General features: G+C 44.7%; 2 pseudogenes; both read right to left on the bottom strand.

The window, feature by feature from the left end:
- The window catches only part of LOC115870723, a 58,584-nt pseudogene extending 57,200 nt beyond the window's left edge, over positions 1-1,384 (bottom strand).
- Positions 1,385-11,974: 10,590 nt separating this feature from the next.
- LOC101654497 lies at positions 11,975-16,991 on the bottom strand (annotated as a pseudogene).
- Positions 16,992-17,882: the final 891 nt, after the last annotated feature.

Raw genomic sequence — 17,882 nt, 5'->3', positions numbered from 1 at the left:
CACACAGGGCAGTGTGCTTCTTCCATGTGGGCTTTGCTGCTTCCCTGCTAGATGGCTGCTTGTTTGGCTTCAAGCTTTTAAGACCCCAGACACTATATCTTTTAATAGCCGGGCACCACCTACTTTCTTCACCACATTTGTTTATGCACCCAGTTTGTCTTCAGCAATCATGTCGGGCTGGTGGGCATCACCCAGTGAACATTTGTTTTAGTTGTCTGCCTTTAATTTTCCTGTACGTATGCATTGACGAATGAGGTTTTCTTGTACTGTGAAGAAGACCAACACATTGGGGTTTGTCTTCTAGTTTGCATTTGGAAGCTTCAGGTTTCAGAATCACAAACGGATGTGACAATGGATGCTGAAACATCGGCTGTGGAGATCAGCCTAGGGGAAGAATTACAGGATGTGTTTCTAATTGCCTGGAGAAGTCTCATTTACATAGCTTGAATTAAAATCTTCCATCAGATTTTCTTTAACAAATCTGCACCTGATGCTCCTCACTTCCAATTTCCTATCATGAAGGAGACGGCCTCCATCTGAGTCTGCTGAGGGATCACATTCCTATGCTCTATTGATCTTGCCTTTACGGATCCAATATGGTTCACCTACTCTTATTTATATAATTGTAGAAAGTTTAACATGCAAGATATTGTTTCAGTAGTTCCCAGGAGAAGGACATCATAATAATCCATTATAGCTCAGACATCTCAATTTCATGTAAAAAGACAAAAATGCTCTCTAAATATCCAAAGGGTTTCACAAAGTTTAATCCCTATTTATTTCTGTTGAGACATATGAAGGGACTCCAAGCAGTTTGTGGAAAATTAGTATGAAAAGATAATGGAGTTTTTCCATGAATTTTTGAGACCCCCTTGTAGATAATAGAAGATTAGTTGGCCAGTTTTTTTTAACATGGGACATCCAGTGTCATGAAAAAACTGACAGGAGTAAAAGTGATTTATTATGTACCTTATTTTTTAAAAAGGCTGAAGTAAAATAAGGGTTTGCTACAGTAGAATTTCATTTACTACACAATCATATGGATTCTAGGCACTTCATTAGGCCCTGGATTACAGAGATGAGTCAGACAGAATCTCTGCCCTTATAGCTCAATGAAAATGAAAAAACCGACTCTCATTGAGTCGGTGCTGACTCATAGCGACTCTATAGGATGGTGAAACTGCCCGTGAGTTTCTGAGCGTAGAATGGTAGCGCCTTCCAGGAGTAGAAAGACCGAGTTTTCTCCTGAGATGCGGCGAATGGTTTCAAATTGCAGATTGCAGCAAAAAGCATAACCACTACGTCACCAGGGCTCCTTCTGTCGCCCAGCAGAGGAGACAAAACCTAATCCGAACTCACTGCCATCGGGTTGATTCTGACGCATGTCGACCTCCTAGGGCAGAGCAGGGCCCCCTTGTGGGTTTCCAAAGCTGTAAACCCTTATGGGAGCACAGAGCCTCATCTTCCTCTCATAGAGTGGCTGGTGGGTTCAAACTGCTGAGCTGTGGTTAGCAGTCCAACGTGTGATCTACTACACCACCAGGGCTCCTTACTAGGGAAGATGAGCTCATAAAAAAGTGGTATGGAGGGCAATAGGTTTACGATAAAGACGTGTACAAGCAATATTTATAGCACAGAGGCATGATTAATTCTGTTTATGGGATCAGAGAAGGCATCACTTCTAAGCTGTTCCTGGGGAATAAATTGAGGTTTTCTATACTGTCAAGGTGAAGGATATTTTGGGCCAGTGGTTCTCAACCTTCTTAATGCCGTGACCCATTAATACATTTCCTCATATTGGGGTGACCCCCAACCATAAAATTATTTTCCTTGCTACTTCATAACTGTAATTTTGTTACAGTTATGTTTTCCAATGGTCTTAGGCGACCCCTGTGAAAGGGTCCTTTGCCCCCCAAAGGGGTCACAACCCACAGGTTGAGAACCACTGTTCTAGGCAGAAGAAATTATGTATACAAACGCTTGTTACTTCCAGACATGACGGTATTTCCATTTGGCCAGGCTGAAGTTAAGAGTAAAGAGGAGAGCAGGCTGACATGATGTTGGAGAGCAAGTATGGATCAGTCTACCATGGTCTATAGATCATGCTAGGAGGTTTGAACTTTATCAGGCAGGTCTCTGACTTTTCAGATATTCCCTAGAGCATGAAGAGTTTCACTTGGGTGTGGGTGACTGTGTTTCTGTTGAAGCAGAGGTAGGGTAAGCTCCTACCCCTGCTTCAACAGGAACCCCTCACCTTTATGTACCTGTATGTTTTAGGGTGGATTTCTGCATGATGGCTTGTTTTACTGGACAATTGTTTATTCTACACACACAAGGTCCCAGGCATTATACTGAGATATGGAGTCATGGTCTGCATGACTCCATTTGAAGGGAAGACACAATCCTTAAACAAAAAGGTTGAAGACCACACTATAGGTGATGGGGAACCCACTCTAAGGTGGAGAGTGGGATGTTTGCTCCCCCCAAATCTCACTCTGGCTGCAATGAGGATAATAGCAGCAATAGAAGGGAGAGTGTTATGAATAAAATTAATAACACCTTTTGTTAAGAAGCCCAAGCTTATCAAAATAAATGAGGAGGGAGAAGATGGGTCTGAGGAAGGACCCTGGCCAACTTCCAGCATTTAGGCCGATGGTAGAAGAGGAAGAGCCAGTGGGGGTGGCTGAGAAGAGGCACTTGGAAAAGAAGTTGAAGCAGGAAAGAGCATTCGCAGAGAAGGAAAGGCAGTCTTTCAAGAAGGGAGAGGTCAGCAGTGTCTAGTACGTCAGAGAGACCGTGTAAGACAGACCAGGAGGCCTGGACTTGACTTGGCAATTGGAGAGGCTTGGCTGACTTCAACAAGATCAGTTTCCGTGGACGCCATATTGCAGTGGGTTGAGGCGTGAGGAAGGGGTGAAGTGGAGACAGGGTGGGGGGGAGGGAAGAGGGATCTCTTTCATGAGATTGCCTGGGAAGCCAGCGGGGCAGAGCATGAATGCTGGAGGAAAATGCTCGGGTGGGAGGCATGGGCTTATCAAGATGCTCAGGAGAGGAATCCAGAATGGCGGAATTGAAAATCATGAAGAGGGATGTGATTACTGATGGGGGAATCCCTGGGGAGGTGGTGGTGGTAGTGTGCACTAGTATCTAGCTCAGGCCTTTAGTGAGAAGCCTTAAATATGTACAAATTTAATAGGAATATATCGAGCACATATGTGTACATATAACTGTGTATGATGTACAAATATGTGAACATATATTTTAGTTAAAGACAGGGCTTTCTACTCCTGTAAGGGGTTACAGGCTCAGAAACCCACAGGGCAGCTCTTCCCTGTCCTATAGGGTTCCTATGAGTTGACATTAATGCTGTGGCAGTGGGTTTGAGTTTTTTGAGAGTACCACAGAATTTGGGATTCAGGAACTGTGGAATCTAAAGCATGTTTTAAGATTTTTATTTTTAAGATCTCCATTCAGGACATTAAGATTTCTGAATTGCAAAGCCTCCTTTGCTTATGAGCCTGACTAACCCCTTAAGAATCTGTCCTTGACACCTGCTTACCGAAGGGCCTTGGGGAGGAGATGAGCCAGTCAGGGTTCAGGGTAGCAACAATGAAACATACAACTTTCCTCTAGCTCTTAAATGCCGCCCTCCCCCCACGTCCCCGACTATCGTGATCCCAATTCTACCTTACCAATCTGACTAGACCAGAGGATATGCACTGGTATAGATAGGAACTTGAAACACAGGGAATCCAGGGCGGATGAACCCCTCAAGGCCAGTGGTGAGAGTGGCGATACTGGGAGGGTGGAGGGAAGGTTGGGTAGAAAGGGGGAACCGATTACAAGGACTTACATATAACTTCCTTCCTGTGGGATGGACAACAGAAAAGTGGGTGAAGGGAGACGTTGGACAGTGTAAGATGTGACAAAATAATAATAATTTACAAATTATCAAGGGTTCATGAGGGAGGGGGGAGGGGGAGGGGGTGGAATGAGGAGCTGATACCAAGGACTCAAGTAGAAAGCAAATGTTTTGAGAATGATGATGGCAACAAATGTACAAATGTGCTTGACACATGGATGGATGGATGGATTGTGATCAGAGTTGTACGAGGCCCCAATAAAATGATTGAAAAAAAAAAAAAGACTCTGTCCTCGAGTGTTCAGAAAGTCCACAAGTTTCTGCATCGAAGACACCCTAAGACACTCTTCCTTCCTTCACCTTTTCTTCCCTTACTCTCATTGGCTCTAAGTGTTCCAGGAGCTCCCAATGCTGTTTCCTCCTCCCTTTGACCGTCCTGAAAGCATTCAACTGTGACTTTTCCCTTGCCAGCTCTCAATCATCAGCTTCTTAGAGGAAATAGTATTCTCTTTCCCACAGTTGGATTTTATCAAAGATGCTGGTGACCCGAGACAAGCCAGATATGTAAAGTTATTTTTTTATATTAGGTATGATTAAAAAAAGAGTTTGATTGACATAGAATTCACACACTATACATTTCAATAGTTCAATTATATTGAAAAGAGTTGTGCGATCATCACCACATTAATTTTAGGACATTTCTTCTTCCCTGTACTCATTGTTAGCTCCATATTTCCCACCAAACTGCCGCACCCCTAGGAAACTATTAATCCAGTTACTGTCTCTATAGATTTACCTATCTTAGACTTCATAGACAGAAATAAAATCATACAAAAGCCAAACAAAAGCTAAACAAAACCAACCCAACAACAATCACAGAGTAAATGAGAAATGACAGCATATGTGCTAAATAGTGGCTGTTGACTTTGAACTTTAAAAATATAAAAAAAAAAAACTAAAACCCACCACCAAACACACTGCCATTGAGTTAGTTTTGACTCCTACCAACCCTATCATGGGTTTCCAAGGCTGTAAATCTTTCTGGGAGCAAAAATGCTTCATCTTTCTCCCTCAGAGATACTAGTGGACTTGAACTACCAACCTTAGGTTTAGTACTCCAACACTTACCTGACAGTGCTAGAATGCATGATATCCTATCAGTTGTCTCTTGCTACCACCTTGCACGCCAAGATTTGGTTGACATTGAGTTCCGATTGGGGGGCTACGAGCCTATATTTGTTCTCGACTTTCCTATGCTTTTCCAGTGTAGGCTCGGAGAAATAGCTGAATTGTTCTTATGTTTCAGGTTCCCCTTCTGCAGAGGGAAATCTAGCATCTCCAGGTGGGTCATAAGAGGATGCACCGTATATTTAGCAGTTAAGAGGAAGTTCAGCCTAATCTCATAAAATGCTCCTAACAGATGGGCCAGTTAAAGTATGAAATGACCCCCGAGGAGAGCTGCCCTTGGCTCAGGCTCCTTCCCTTGGCCACAGTGTTTATTAGTGCTTATGGGAGTCCAGCCAGGCCTGCCACAGGGAGAAGTGTGGTTCCTATGGGTTTTTATGGGTTTTGACATGGATTTTGGGTCAAAGATATATAAGTATAAATCTTCGACTGTTATCTTCCCTCCACCTTAACTGACCCAAAAGCGTTCATGGCCTCTGCAGCCCTCTGACTGCTCCACCCTCAGGAGCTCTGCTGGAACCTGTGAGCCCGGGCTCACAGAATTTCTGGGGCCAGCAATTGCTGACTTCCACTGCTAGCCTACCTGTCCTATCACCTGTCTCGGTTTTTAATTTTTCCTCAAACATGTCGAATATATTTTCCCTAAACAGTATCCCAATGCTAGAATGTCGATGGGAAGTTGACTGAAGGGCGCTGTGCTGCACACTGTGAAAGAAGCGAATCAAAGCAGCCTTTTAATTGCTACAGTAATGATTGAGATGTGCAGAAAATACGCAAGTTAAATTTGCATGACTAATTAATTAAGCAAAGCTCACAATCGACAAACATAATTAGCGCCTCTAAAATTTGAAACCACATCCTGGTCTTCTTAACTTGGAGCCAAAAAAAAAAAAAAAAAATGGCAACATGATGCTGGCCAAATCCCCTTCTGGAAGTCTTCTCGCCAACTCGCATGTTTAGGTTCACTGTACATGCTTCAGGGAGCATCATTAATTGCAAAACATTCCTGAGGATGTTTTGGGGGAAAAAAAAGATAACAACAACCCCCAAATAGAAACTGCTCATTCATTTTGGCATATCTGTTCAATCATTTAGCAGCGGAACTTTACCTAATAGACATCTCTTCAAACAGGGAGCGACATCTATTTCTCTATTACCTTCCTGTAAATGATCCTTGTATGAACTTTTATTGTATGTAAGTATTTGTCCTGGAAAAGGACACCAGGCTTGATAAAGTCGAGGGGCAGTGAAAACGAGGAAGACCCTCAATGGGATGGATCGACGCGGTGGCTGCCACCATGGGGGCTCACACCGAACAATTGTGAGGATGGTGCGGGGCCGGGCGGTGTTTCCTTCCGCTATACACAGGCTGCTACGCGTTGGAACCTACTTGGCGGCATCTACCACCACCACCACCACCACCAACAACAACAACAACATCAACAACAACACCAACAACAACAATAGCAAATATTGGATGTGAGAAAGCAGTTTGATCTAGAGACATAGAAAACCGTATAATGGCAGGTCAAGGTACCAAAGAAACAAAGTACACGAAGCTTTTGTGCGGCAAATCCGTGAGTATTAAAGTCATTTAGAATTCCCCAGAAGTCTTGCTAAGCTAAAGCCATGCTGAAAGAAGGGCCGCTCTCCTCCTCCAACTCTTACTTGCTCACACAGCCTGCGACACAGGTAGTTACCTGGTTGCCGCAGTAGAATCGGCGAGTTGAGGGACAGCTGGGGGAAATTCACTTCCGCGGTAGCAGCTCAGAGCCCTCCCTCTTCCCAGAAAGCGAAGACCTCAGTTGGGATGAAATACCGACAATGACAGGAGTCAGCATCCCATTCTGTTCTCCATGGCCAGTTTCACTACCTGAATGCACCTGCAGCGCCAACCACTGGTGGTTAAGGGATGGCCGCGCAACAGCGCCAAGCCTCACCTTGTGTAAATGTGTCTCGAAGGTCCTTACTAGCGTGATACACTTCATGTATTTATTGAACCCAAGGAATGCCTGCCATTTGCCAATAACTCTTCTAGATCCCAGCCATGCCGTCTCTGATACTGGACCAGACCTCTGCCCCTTGACCTGCAGAGGTGTACGCACAGGTCGTTTGTGTGTAGAACGTCGCTTCCCTCGTGGCGGACATGCTGATGCGGTGTTGTTAGGTGCTGCCGCTGACTGGTGATGACTCCATCCAACAGGGGGATTTCTCAGCCGGTGCCAGCTTCTCGATCACTGGTGGTTTGAGTCTCCGGCCGCCACGTTGGTGTCTCTTCATCTCACTTTGGCTTTCCCTTGTGTCCTTGGTACATCCTTTCATGACCGACTGCAGGTGAAGAAATGCTGATTCTGCTCCCCGTAGAATTCTTGTATTTTCATTACGAGGAAGCTATTTCTATACTGTCTGCTGCATTCATTCACCACCAACAAGCCTTCTTTTAGCCCGGTGACTGTTTGTAGGCAGTCTGGTTTTGCTCTTGCCAGTACTTCGAATTGTCTCTTCGTCCTTGATAGTCTGAGGTTTTACTCTGACATGCTTGGATGTGGATTTGTTTTTATTTTCCTGCTTTGACAATTGATGTCAAGTCCAATGGGGGGACTCAAATCTTTCTTCAGTGTTTGTGAAAACGCTTAGATCGTCCTGGCCATGATTTCTTCTACGGGCAGCTCCCACCTCGTCCTCTAGTCTCTGATTCTGGATTACTTGCTGCGACTGTACTTTGGCATGCATGACTTGGCTGGAATCAAGGTGATAGCTGGATTGTGCTCCTGCTGGAGGTGCTAAGGGAGAATGTGTTCCTTGCCCTTTCCAGCCTCTGGTAGTTGCCTTCATTCATGGACTGGTGGCTTCATTATCACCTTCAAGGCCAATGTCGTCAAAGTCTTTCTGCTTTATTTTCACATCACTTTCTCCCTGCGTGTGTGTAGAAAAGTCTGCCTCTGCTGTCCTCTCATAAGGCTACCTGTGATTGCATTCAGAGTCAACCCAGATAAGCCAGAATAACCTCCCCATCTAAAAAGCCTGGGTTTCACCACATCTGCAAAGACCCCTTTCCCCCTTTTACAAGTACTGAGGGTTAAAAGAAACCCCACTGGCATCCTGTTGATTCCAACTCATAGTGACAGAATAAAACAGAAGAGAATTGCTCCTTAAGTTTTCAAAGACTAAATTTAGATGGAAACAGACAGCCTCATCTTTTCCCTGCAGAATGGCTAAAAGGTTTGAACCATTGGTCTCGAAGTTAGCAGCCCTATGCTTAGCCTTCGGTACCACCAGGTCTCCCTGATAGATGTAGGTATGTAGACATAGATATGCCAGTCATACATAACACAACACAATGCAACAAAATACAACGTAGCATAGCATAACATATAATAGCATTAGCCCTTTCTAGAAGAGGCTGGGATCTAAAGTCTATACATTGTAATTTATTCCACTCTCTCCTCATGATTGTGGAACCATGATGCACCTTTTAAGCTTCAGGGGGTTTCTCAGGTTAATACCCTTCAGGTTTGGGACTGCGTCTAAGAGCCCGTGGCTTCCAATGTTGGCCCCAAATGACAGACTTAAGAGCAACACTAATAGTAGGTGATCCCTAAGGGCTTCTGGAATCTTATTCATAGGCCTATTCTTTCCCGTTATGCATTGAATTATGTTCTCCAAAAAGATAAGAGGAAGTCTTAACCCCTAACGCCTCTGAAGCGGATCTTTTTTTGGAAACAAAGTCTTTGAAGATGTTTTCAGTTCCCATGAGGTCCTACTGGAGTCCTAATCAAGTCAGAGTGATGGCCTTATGAAAGAGTGGAAGAGACACACAGAGACAGACACAGAGGGAGAAAACAGTCTTGTGGAGATGTGTTTCTGAGCCAATAAACACCTGGGCCTGCAAGATCTAAAAAGGGACAAGGAAGGGGCTTCCCTTAGAGCCAACAGAGATCACATGTCCCTGCTTACATCCTCAGTCCAGACTTCTAGGCTTCAAAGAAACTGCAAGACAATATATTTCTCTTCTCATAGGTACCTTGCTTTGTATCTTTTATAAATGCAGCAGCCTCAGGAAATGAATACACTCGCTGTGGTCCGAATGTTGAATCTGATCTTTGACAATTGGAGCTGCAGGAAACGATTTTGGCTTTGGGTGGTAAACCACCAATGGAGGGAGGCCAGAGAGAAAGAAGTCTATTTATAGTCTATTGACTAAAGAGTTTGCCATTTTCAGAGGCAAATAGTGGGGGCTGGGAGTTAGGGGAGCTGTGTTGACAGGTGTACCACCGTCTTAACTGTCTACACCAGGAGCTGATGCAACAAGACTGCTGATGGGGGTTGTTACTGATTCAATGCAGGGTGACCTCCTGTGGCAGAGCAGAACTGCTCCATAGGATTTTTGAAGCAGATCACCAGATCTGTCTTCCTTGACACCTCTGGGTGGGTTTGAACTGCCAACCTTTTGGCTGGTAATGGGGCGCTTCTCCCTTTGAGCCACCCAGGAACTCCAGGGGGAGTTGAAAACTTGAAAACATGTGTAGCCCAGGCAGAGGTCACAGGGCGGCTCTCCCTATGAGCAAATGGATTAGGAGTCTCCATCAACAGAGCTAACAGCGTCAAAGCTGTGAAGCAAAAAGCCTGGAAATCCTAGGGATTCCCTTTCAAAGGCCCAGATAAAAGGACTGCCATTTAATGAGTACATGTAACTACTGCTGACAGAAAGGGAAAGGGGGAAGGAAGGACAACAGACTGGATCCAAGGGACAAAATTAATCAATAAAGCAAAACAGTAGAAGGTCAGAATGTCACAATCAAGTTTTATTTTACTTGATTCAACACATCTGGTCAGCTTATCCTGGCGAGGGAGGAAGATAAAGAAAACACCGCGAAAAAGATAAAATACACGGAGAACCTCAGTTTTCATGTTCACTGTTCATTTTACCTGCCGCCTCTGCCCTACATTTTTCAGTAGTTTGTGGGGGAAGTTTAAAATTTTGCTGATTTGTATTAGATTTGATTTGTCCTCCCTTGCATGTGAAGAAGAGGCCAGCGAAACTTAAAATAACCAAACAGCAGCAAACCAAGGGAACAGGGACAAGTTTAAGTACCTGACCTAGATAATTAGTCTTCAAACAATCAAGAATGGGGTGCACTGCAATCTTCATATGGACACAGTAATGAGACTTAGCAGCTTTGAGGCTTGAATATTTTAATGTTTAGCGTTTGATGCCACGAGGTTTTAATGAGTGTGTGTGTGTAGATACAGGGTTGGATAGTTGGGGAACAGTTTAATTTTAATCAACAAAAGAATTGACACTGCATTTTGTAAACACATGCACATCTGGGTCCAGATTTCTGGAAACCCTTGAAGGACGCAACCAAAGCCAGAAACAACTGCACTGTGATCCCAGGTGCTCTGTCCCTTCCCGAGAAAGCCCTCCCCTCCCCTGATTGTGAATGCTCATAAGGTGGCCTCCTCAGAGCAGCTTCCAGGCTCCCTATGTTTTGAGGCACAGCTGCCTCCCAATTATAAAAGTAAAAGCAATTATCTGGAGTCTCACCATGCATCTAAGATGATCATTTTATGTTTATTTATAAAAATAACACAAACCAAGCAAATAACTTACTTACAATGCAGTGTGTGCTCAAACTGCTTTAAAGGAAAAAGAAAAAAAGACAGACATAGCCCTGTGATTCTCCAAAATACTTCTCTATTCCCCTGCCATTTGATTCCACCTATTCCACTTTCATTGGTCTCCTCTGCACGTTGTGCCTCTTTGGGGACCTTTGTATATTAGAGACGAAGGAAGAGAAGCTATTGCTCATTGTTTGGGGTCGGGGAGACCATTTCAACTCATAACACCCCCCTCCCCCCACCCTGTACAACAGAGGGAAACGTCTAGTTGGGGGCCATTCTCACAACTGTTCCTGTGTTTGAGCCCATTGCTGCAGCCATTGTGTCAATCCACCCCATGAAGGGGCTCCTTTTTTCCCCCTTTACTGACCATTTACGTTACCAAGCATGATATCCTTTTCAGGTCCCGGTCCCTCCTGATTACATGCCCAGAGAATGTCAGATGAAGTCCCACATCCTTGCGTCTAAGGACTATTGTGGCTAGACTCATTCCCAGAGATGTGTGTGTTCTTCTGCTGCCCAAGGTATATTGAACATTCTTCACACACACGGCCCTTTAAAGGTCTCAACAATTCTTCAGTCTTCTTCTGTTCCTATCCCAGCTTTCCCACTCAGAGGGGACAATCGAAAATGCCTTGGCTTGGGCCAGGGGCACCTTAGTCCTCCAAGTGACACCTTTGCTTTTGCACACTTTAAAGAGGGGTGTTGCAGAAGGTTTGCCCAACGTGGCATGTTGCTTGCTTTCCTGACTGCTGCGTCCATAGCTGTTGATTGTGGATCCTGTAAAACAAAAGCCTTGTAAATCTCAAGTTGTTTTTTCCCCCCTCTATGCATCATGATGTGACTTATCGGTCATGGACCCTTGGTGGTGTAATGGTTACATGGTCGGCTGTGATCTTCAAAGTCAGTAGTTCGATTACCACCAGCCACTCCACAGGAGAAAGATGGGGCTTTCTACTCCTATCAAGAGTCACAGGCTCAGAAATGGACAGGGGCAGTTCTATTCTGTCCTATAAGATCCCCACAGCTGGCACCAACTCAATGGCAGCGAATGCTGACTGGTCTGGGGGTGAGGACTCCCTGCCATCCCCAACTGGAAAATAATATTGATCGTGATCCCACCAGTTGGACAGTCTGTTACATTCCTTCTTCCTGGGCAATTCAGGCCTCCGTGAATGGTGCCAGGGAAGGTTCTTCTCCATGACTGTTTGCAAGCGGCCATGGGCCATGGGCAAGCTTAGAGGTGGTGTTGATGAACTTAAGGTCTCTCCAGAGTGTGGTGCTTGGTCTGCACTTGCTTATTGGTCACTTCCCCTAGTGGACAAAGCTTCCCAGAGGGTTGATGCTCCTGTCGACAGATTGTAGTCAGTGGAGGTGTTGTTCTTGATCAGTTTACTGTCCTTGATGAGGTAGCCCTGATTAATCTTGTAGATATTCTTATTTATCTCCATGAAGTGATGGTATAGCCCTTCTGTCCAGCACAGGCCACCGAGAAAGGCCATGCAGACTGGATGCCAGCCTCAATACAGGCCTCCTTGATGGTCGTTTTGGGGGCAGTTTCTTGGTGTGCCAGTGACTGGTGATCCCTTTGTAGCTCTTGCCCTTGGCCACCCTAATAACATCTGATTCATGGGCACCTCCACGGGCAGTTCAGCATCTCATCCACAGAGCCCCTGTTCACCTGGATCTCCATTAGGTGGGTCTTCTTCTGGCACAGGGGAAGTGGGCACGGCTGGGTGTGGGTGATGACCTGGCAGTACTTCTTTATGCTGCTTAAGTCCTTCTCTGGCTGCTTCTTGCCTTCATCATCCTGCCACTTCTCATAGTGCTTGATGAAAAGCCTTGTTCTTCATCTTGTGCAAGTTCTTATAGAAGCGCCACCTGCATTCATCACTGATAGGCTCAGCAAAGACCATCTTGAAGGTCCAGAGGCCACAGTGCTTCCCACATAGCTCACGGTGCCCACCACCACCATGGCAGGAGTCTCCATGAGGGTCTTGGCTTCCACCACTTCCTTCTTGTTCATCTTGGACCCTGGCTGACCAACATACCACATGACACATGACATGGCCCAAGCCGGTCTTGTAGCTGAGCAAGACTGTGAGGTGGACAGGCTTGGAGGTATCCTCATTGGGGAAATTCTTCACCTTCTTACAGTGCCAGCAGCTGCACTTATGAGGCAAGAAGCCCAGGGACCCGTGCCTGGGTGCAGAGAACTTCCTTAGAGAAATATCTCAACGCAGGTGAGAAATGTAATGATGCAATCAGTTTTGCCAGTAGACAAAGTTTTATTTTCTTAATGTAAACCAGTGATGCCTCTATCTATCTATCTATCTATCTATCTATCTATCTATCTATCTATCTATCCATCTATCCATCTATCAATCAACCAACCATCTATCTATCTATAATCTATCTATCTAGATATTTATATCAAGAAAATGACTTGCAGTGTTGTAGAAGTGGATAAATTCAGTCAAGTCCCAAGTCCATGGGTCAGTTATTAAGCTCTAGGGGCTGATGAACCCAATGGGAAGGAACACCACAGGCTGGTGGCTGTGGAAGCATCTGAATCCAAGGTCAGTAGGTCAGGCTTCTGACCAGAAGGCAAATGCATTCAAGGCAAGCAAGTCCAAGGGCATATGGCTGATGCATCTAGGAATTGGCAGGCAATATGGCAGGCCATTGGCTCAAGTCCAAAGATCTGGCAGTCAGGGAGCCTGATGCAGCCATCAGACCCAGCAAAACACAAGTAAGCTTTCCACAGCTTGTACTTATATAAGAAGTAAGCCACACACCCAGGAAACCACCTTTCAATTGCCTCAGGGTGGTGACCTCAGTACGGGGGTTGTACTCCACTCTAACCTTATTATAACTCAGAGAAGATCCCATTATTGAGTTGACTGCATTATGTTAGATCAGAGCATGGGAGATGACTAGGCTTCAATAGCCAAACAAATGAGATTCCTGGCGCAGACAAGTTGACACAAAACCTAACTATCCCAAGGTGTGATCCATGCTGAAGATGGTGATCTTTGAGCTTCATCAGGAAGTGCTTCAAGTCTTCTTCACTTCCTGCTAGCAAGGTTTTGTCATCCGTGGATTGCAGGTTGTTAAGGAGTCTTCTACCAGTTCTGATAACACATTCTACTTCAGAGAGTTCAGAGTTTTTGAGTACCTCAGGGTACAGACTGAATCAGTATGGTGGAAGAATACAACCCTGACACACCTTTCCTGAATTTAAACCAGGAAGTGTTCTCTTGTTCTGCTCACACAACTGTCTCTTGATCTATGTCTAAGTTGTAGATGAGCCCTCCAAAAGGGTTCAGGAATTCATATTTTTCTCAAAGGTATTCATAGTTTGTTATGATCCACACAGTTGAATGCCTTTGCATCATCAATAAAACACAAGTGACTGTCTTTCTGGTCTTCTCTGCTTTCAGCCAACATCCATCTGATGTCAGCAATGCTAATCCTTGTTCCACATCCTCTTGTCAATCTGACCCGAAATCTGGCCACTGCTGTCCCTGGACTAGTGCAACTGTTGCCGGATGATCTTCAGCAGAAATTTACTTGCATGTGTTATTGATGATATCGTTCTGTAATTTGAGCGTTCTCTGGGTCACCTTTCTTTGGAAATGGGTACATTTATGGATCCCTTCTGGTCAATTGGCCATGCACAATTCATCATGTGCAATCAAACGACAATTTATCATTGCAATTGATCATTTGCAATCAAATTTGTCCCCCATAGTTCCAATACATGTTCTATTTTCCCACATCTAGGTCACCCCTTTGGCACGGTGGTTAGGTGCTTGGTCATAAGCTGAGAGCTGGTGGTTAGGACCCACCATCACTCTGCATGAGAAGATGTGGCAATTTGCTTCTGTAAAAATCACAACCGTGGAAACCCTATTAGGCAGTTCTACTCTGTCCTACATGGTTGCTGTGAGCTGAAATGGACTTGGTGGCAACAAATTGTGTCACTGTTCCCCCACTTGTCTGTCACTCTGTCCTAATGCCATTCATACCAAAATACTTCGCATCTTGGTTTAGTTAAATCCTATTAACCTGTGAGACTCACCACAAATCTCCGTTCTTCCCTGAGACTTCAGCAATCTCTCCTTCTGAAATCCTAGGGTTTATTTTTCCAGTATTCTTACGGTGATTTAAACACGTAGTAACTCCTGACTTGACTGGTGCTGTTCAATGTTTAAATCTTATATTTCCTTTGTCCGTAGATTGCTCACTTGGGCTCATCTAGATTCTTAGCTTCTTGAAAGTAGAGGCCATATCTTCAACTTAGAAAATATATATCTTACACAGCATCTCAGGCAAACAATCTCACCACCATGGCGTCAACGAAGACTCATAGCGACTGCACCCCCTCCCGCCCTTGGGTTTCTGAGACTGTAACTGTTTAAGGGAGTAGAAAGCCCAGTCTTTCTCCCACGGAGCTGCTGGTGGGTGCCAGCTGCCGACCATAGAAATCAAACAGACGAATACTTCTTCATTACGTTCATTGTTAACCTGTAAAATAATGCTTCCATGTACTTGACAATTGTTGTTTTCTTTAAATCTATCATCCTAAGAGATTTGTTCTATTCTGAAATGCAATTTCATTTTATTTAGGTATTCAACTCCCGGAAAGACCACTGATAGACACCTGTATAAATATGCCCTCATCTCTACTAACATATCTAGAGGCAAAAATAACTGTAATGCAGAAATGACAGAGACTGTGACGAGTTTAGTTTGTCTCTAATTTGCATTAATTAATGAGGTTTTATGAAAGCATAGACATTGATTACAGTACACCGTTGCTAGTAATATAAACATGTTTCCTCTGTCAAAGAATCTATTGAGAGAAGGGCAAGAGGGCTTTATATTAAATCACAAAATTAAAACTCTTCTTTCAGATCTATTTTTCTTTGAGAATATGGACATCTGAAATACCCTAAAGACATGGTCTCTAAAGCTGCAATACTGAATTTCCCCTTGAGCTCTGACACGGAGAGGGAAAGATCTGGGATTTCTCCAAGCAAAATCTATCTCCTAAACCCCTGAGGTAGTTAGTTTATTGTGCCAACCTAGCCGATAAACACTTGTGGGGTTAATTGAAGGGCGGAGGGATAAATGGCTCATGAGCTGAGCCTTGCCTTTCGAATTCTTGGGTCTCTTGCTTTGTGATGGTCAGACCAGGGTGCAGCTGCCTTAGCCAGTTCCCTGCTTCAGCTGGCAAGGTCACTTCCTGCAAGACATCCCTGAGGAGAAACCACATGGACCTACCCGGATGCAGCCCTGGGTGCTGGAGCAGCTGTGTGGAGACCCCTGCCAGCACTGAGATGCTTACACGTTCACTACTTGGATTTCCTGTGCAGTCAGCATCATTGTGTCCGTTTTCTGAGATGGGGGAGGACTTTGTGGATTGGTGTTGGACATATAGGTTAATGTTGGACTTGTGGGCTTGGGTAGCACTGGGTTGGGATGTTTTCTTGATGTGCACTTACCCTTTATATAAAACTCTCTCTTATGTATATGAGTTTCTGTGGATTAGTTTCTCTAATGTACCCAGACTAATACACCCCCCCTGGGTATCTTTTGGAGTGGAATAGGGCAGGGAAAGACTGGGTCTCTGGCATTAATCTAGCAAAGGTCTTCTCTAAGTTGAGTTGAGAGGAGAGAGGATGTCAGCTCCTCGATCCTGAGAATGAGCCAAATTGTATTCCCCTCCTTTAGGAGTGTTTTGGGGTGTGGCTCTAGCAATTTGCAGCAGCCTTGGATAAACCAAGTGCCCTCTAGCAAAGACAACAGAAATCACGGCAAGTGTCTCTCAGAAGATGGGTAGAAAAAAAAAAAGTCTCACTTCTTAGTCGATAGCAACCTCAGGGTTTGGCCCCATTTATGCGTGTCCATCTTCTACTACCACTGCGATCTGCTGATCAGAGTCATTTCCTGCCTCTGGGTGTTCAGCAAAATCACAATGACCTTCACTGTCCAGTTAAGCCTAAAAATGAATTAGGTTCATAAAAACACGTTACATACATATGATCTATTGGTGTATCTTTTAACTATGTCTAGGCTGTTTCTATAACACCTTAGAGGCACTTCTATAGTGGCCTTTATTGATTTGGGCCCTGTGTTATAGATAATTCCTATGCCTTCTTCCTCCTATTAGACAGTAAGCACTTACTGTACATATCTCCTCTTTCTTGACATTGCCCACAGCTACTGGAAGAGTGCCTTGCATTGAGCGGCTCTTTAATACATACTCATTAAAGACACAAGCACACTGGCATTTATCCCTTCCTTTTAGCCTCATGGCGGTGTGCAAGATCCTTTGGTGGGTCTGGTGGACACATAGGGCACGCATTTACATTTCTTGGTGCAGGGTCATCAAGTCACACAGCACTTCAGATGTGTCTGCACCTCCAAATTGGTTGCGAGGGTTAAAGAATGGCTTACTTTGACGTTTGTTTTCCACGGACTTCGGGATGACAGCCTCAACTTTTCTGGCATAAGTAGACTAACAGAGTAGCAGCAACCATAGGACTAGGTGTCTTTCTTGGTTTCTACCTGCTAGTTAATCTTCTTGCAAAGAAGACTTGGATCGCTCGCTTCCAAATACTTCACAAGTACCTCATCCTTGCCCCTCTCTTGGCACTGGGCAGGACACTGTATCGGACACGTCTTGCTTACTTCTCCTCCAGGTCCCTTGTAAGTTTGGATCATGTCAATCCTTGCAGCCCTTCCTTGTGGATGATAGTGTTTATCGACTCCGAGATGCTTGCATGTGTTCTGATTAAAGCTCTCCTTGGTAGCTGTGGTCTTGACGGAAACTCATTGAGACCCCAGTGGAACACTGCTCCCCTGGCTTCTCCAAGGCTGAATTTCAAAAGCAAATCACTCGGGCCTTTCTTTGGAGCTGTCTCTGGGTGGGTTCAAATCTCCCACTCTCTGTTCAGCACCTCAGTGCGATAACCTTGACACCACTCAGGAACTTCTTAGCAGTTAGGGTGAAAGGAGGGAAAAATGCACAGAAATGGGCGCCTTGCAGCCCATGTCACACAAGCCTCTGAACCTGTGGTTCACACTCACATTTCCTTTGGTAGGAAAAGAAGAGGTCCGGGCTCTACAAAAACCCATCCAGATCAGAACTAGTTTGTCTGGGGTTTTCTTAATCTAATGGAGCAAGTTTATTGAGAGGCCCTCA

Source organism: Echinops telfairi, unplaced genomic scaffold, assembly GCF_000313985.2.
Source record: "Echinops telfairi isolate 266 unplaced genomic scaffold, ASM31398v2 ScPeMD7_2291;HRSCAF=2852, whole genome shotgun sequence".
In the NCBI taxonomy this organism is placed as follows: Eukaryota; Metazoa; Chordata; class Mammalia; order Afrosoricida; family Tenrecidae; genus Echinops; species Echinops telfairi.
This window is presented reverse-complemented; position numbering and strand designations above follow the sequence as displayed.